General features: G+C 31.9%; 1 pseudogene; it reads right to left on the minus strand.

Moving 5' to 3' along the window:
- Positions 1 to 3178: 3178 nt before the first annotated feature.
- On the minus strand, positions 3179 to 3644 carry LOC100919094 (annotated as a pseudogene).
- Positions 3645 to 4419: the final 775 nt, after the last annotated feature.

Below are 4419 nucleotides of genomic sequence, written 5' to 3' on the forward strand. Positions count from 1 at the left end.
CTTCAGTATATTTTTCTCCATTTCACCAAATCTATTTTTAAGGAGTTGTTTTCTTCAGTTAATTTTTATGCTTCCTTTTCCAAGATGTTAGTTTTTTTTTTTCCTCAAGCTTTCATAGTTCTCTTGCATAGCTCTCAATTATTTCTCCACATTTTTCCCCTATCTCTCTTACTTGATTTTTATAATCCTTTTTGATCACTTCCAAAAGACTTTTAAATCTTGGAAATAGTTCAGATTCCCCCTTTGTGGCTTCACATATTGACATTTTGTCACTGCCATTCTCTTTTGAGTTTGTGTTCTGATTTTCCCTATCACCATTGTCACTTTCAAAGATTAGAGTTCTTCTTGCTTTTTTGCTCATTTTTAAAAGCTGAGCTCTCCTCCTAAGGTACAGTGATGATTGCCTCACACTTCTTTTTCAAGAGTACAGAGCCTCTCAATGACTTTTCAGGGTAAGGCTGGAGGTACTTTCAGCTTCCCAGTCAGTGGGTTGGCACCTATTATGCTGGTGTTCAAGGCTTGCAATTTGTTTCTGTACTTTAGCTGGAGGTCTCACAACCTTCCTGTTGAACCACTGGGACAAAAGCTGCTGTTATGTATTTTGGTTAAGAGCCTCCTCCTGGATTCCCTGTACCATGCCTGTGCTGCACCATATTCTCCCCTGCCCAAAAGAGGCAGAACTTTCCTGAAGTTCTTCCAAGATGTTTTAAACTAGAAAATTGTTTAACTTTAAATGTGTGTGTCTTCTGTCATTCCAAAATCTGTTCAGAGTCTTGATCTTGTATTGACTCTAAGAAAAATTGGGAAGAGCTCAGTTAATGTTTTGGCTTCTCTCCACCATCTTGCTCTGCCCAACAATAAATGTATTACATATTTTGTAAAGGACAAAAATGTTAATAAGTTAGCACTAAAAATGTGACAAAAATTTGGAATTTCAAGAGTTGAATTCCTAAATACCTCAATTTGTGGGTTGTCTTTCTTTTAGGTAAGGAAATAATTTAAAAAAATAACATTTATTTATATATTATACTAAATCAACTCATAAAATATAGTTTCAGAAAGGTATAACAAAAGCTTAATATCCACGTTATAATATAAATGAATTTTCAGTATTTGAAAAATTTATACTCCGAAATGTTATTTTCACCAGACCTTGCACATTATAAAACCATCATCTATAAGCAATAATTTATCAATGAGTTTCTAAACATCTTAACTTCTATTACTAGTTTGTGTGACTCTAATAAGTCTAAAAATCTCACAAAATATGTGATATAGTAATTAGGAAAAATTAATTCAATAACATAAGTGCAGAAATGAAGCAACACTTTTTAATTGCTTTATTTCCAACGCAATGGAAAGAACCAAAGACATGAATTTCACATTCTAGTAGTACTCCTTAACAAAAGTTTAATCTTAAGCAATTAAATTTAATTTTTTTTTGTGAATTAGTAAAATGAAAGTGTTGATATAGGTGATATAGGTTGTTGATTTTTTATTTTTTGAATATGCCCTAGGGAATAGTGGCTACTAAAATGTTGGATGTCAAGTCCAAAACTATATGGTAGCAGCTGTATCATACATTGAATAGAGTTCTGAACTTTAGGAGGATCTGAGTTAAAATATTGCCTCAAACCTTTACTAGCTATCTGACTCTTGAAAATGACTTAATTTCTTTCACTCTTAGTTTCTTAATTCATTTTAAATAATTATCAACAATAATCATTAATTAATTATCTTAACTATTTATTAGTTTATTAATAATAGTAGCACCTATCTCCAATGGTTATTATGAGGATGAAATGAAATTACATGTAAGAAATGGTAGTTATTATTGGATTACGCTGGCACCTACCACATACTTTGTCTTTGGAGGATTACAGAGTACAATCTGTGTGAAATGTTTTCTAAAACTTTAATATAATGTATAAGTAGAACCACTAGTAGTAGTTTTATGTGTGTGAGCTACATAATTTCTAAATCTGAAATATGCTCATTCATTCATTTCTAATAAACTTAAGTCAGATAGTAATTATTAATATAATTCAATTTTATTTTTTAGAATCTTTGGACTCCACACATCAGATTTATCCAAACAAATTACAACCTAATTAAAAGAAAGAATTTTTAAAGGATTCATATTGATAAGACATTCCCTAGAAAGTTTCTATGCTTTTGTGAGATCATTATTTCAGACTCTCCCTTTCATCATTATTTAGAGGGACTTTTAAGTCCCTCTAAATAAATAATACCATCAGTACTCTATTGTCCATTGGCTTGGTAACCTGAGAACTGAGAGTCAGCTGTTCCCTCAATCTTTTCTTGGATCAATTCCCCAAACACAAAAAAGCAATAACAAAACAACTTTATCCAGTCTAGGGTATTTTTTTTTAACTATATTAGATAGATTTTAAGGATCCATAAAAAAAGACAGTTTTTTCATTAACTTTGGTTTCCTTTGTAATACTATAAATTTTATTGAAACCAATCAAAAATATTATTTTGAAAAGGGGATTATGAGCTTTCTCATATTGCTAAATGGGGTCCATGACACAAAGAAGATTAATAATCTCTTATCTATGCACAGCCATACATGTAGTTGCAGGTAGGTAGTAGAGTGGATAGAACTCTAAGGCTGGAGGCAGGAAGACCTGAGCTCAAATCTGGCTTCAGACATTTAGTAACTCTGCATTTAGCCAAGTTAACCTCTGTCTGCTTTATTTTCTTTGACCTTAAAATAGGCATAATAATAGCATCTATCTCCCAAATTTACTATGAAGAACAAATAAGAAAATAGTTGTAAAGGGTTTGGGATAATATCAAGCATATACTAGACACTATAAATGTTAGCTGTTGTTGCTGTTACATATATTCAGTACATTCCAATATCTCTCTATTATTTTCTGGATCAAATGTAAAATCCTCTCTTTGGCATTCAAAGCCCTTCACAACTTGTCTCCACCATCCTCATGCTTCTGAAGTCTTTTATTTTATTATTATTATTTATTTTATTACAAGCATTTTTGTTAATAGACCAGTAGAAAAATAATCATGATAGAGACTTTTAGTTCGTTATTCTAATAAACCTGTTGATTTGGTTTTCCCTATTAGCAGCCTCTTTACTTTCCACAGTATTTTTCTTTATTCAACCTCATGGGAAACATAATTTAACCAGCTACTAGAAGTTATTTGCAATTTTAAGTGTTTTCCATCAATATAAATCTCATGGATCAAGTCTTTCATGCAGATAATTTTATATTTACAAAGAGATTATGCAATAAGGGCTTAATGGATCAGGACAATTCTGTTTCTTGATCTTGCCTATACCATGCTGGTAAATCAAGTTATTCACATATTGGAAATGTGGGTAACCCATACAATATATGTACCACAATCCTCAGCATGGTAAATGAAGCTTTGTTGAGCTTAACAAAAGTGTAATTGCAGATCTGGCAATGACAGAAAAGCTGAAATACTTTAGGGACTTTTGGGCTAATGCCATTGATATCTCTGATTCTGGTCACAAAAGCTAATTTGGGTTTCTCTACTATGTAGCAACTGTTAATTTTTCATGCCATTCTGGACAAATGAATTACATTTTGGTATATCTGTCTGTAATCCTTATGGTAGACTTTAGCTTTCATAGATAGCTTTTCTCCATATTTTACAAAGCCTTTTTAAAAATAACTATGCACTTCTTCATTTAAGGCTTCCGTATTGCAAAAGCCTTTCACTTTTTCAAAGGCAATTCTCCAATAGATGTCATCTTCTTTTCTTCTATGCCTACCATGATTCCAGCTGGCATAAGTGCTTTTCCAGGCTTTGCACACCTTACTCACACCACCATTCTTTGAAATTCAGTGACATTGGCCTTCTTGCTGTTTTTCAAATAAGATATTTCACTTCTGAATTCTGAGAATTTTCTCCAACTTGAATTTTCTCCTTTTTTATCTTTGCCTCTTGATTTTCCTGGTTTTCTTCCAAATGTCATGAGAAGCCTTTTCTGACTACCTTTAATGCTAATTAGTGCTTTTTTCTGTTCTGGTATCCCCAATTTATCTTATTTATCCATGGCTGTTTATATGTAGACGCTTTCATTAAACAATGAGCTCTTGAAGAATAGGACTTGCCTTTTGCCTTTTTTTTTTTTTTTTGAGTCCCCATACTTGACACTAGCTGGAACATAGTAAGCATTTAATAAATATTTTTTGACTGACTGACATGCACCTTTTAAGCACATAATATGAGACATAAGATTATATAGCTGACTGATATATTCTGAGAAATGATGTTATTATGTCCTCAAAATGATCAAAGAAATAAGGGAAGAACATCATATCTACAAAAATATTATATCAGTTCTTTTATAGTAGCAAAACTCTGAAAAACCAAGGCAATTTTCCTCTGCCAAACAATTAT

This window comes from Sarcophilus harrisii, chromosome 6 (genome assembly GCF_902635505.1).
Source record: "Sarcophilus harrisii chromosome 6, mSarHar1.11, whole genome shotgun sequence".
Lineage (NCBI taxonomy): Eukaryota > Metazoa > Chordata > Mammalia > Dasyuromorphia > Dasyuridae > Sarcophilus > Sarcophilus harrisii.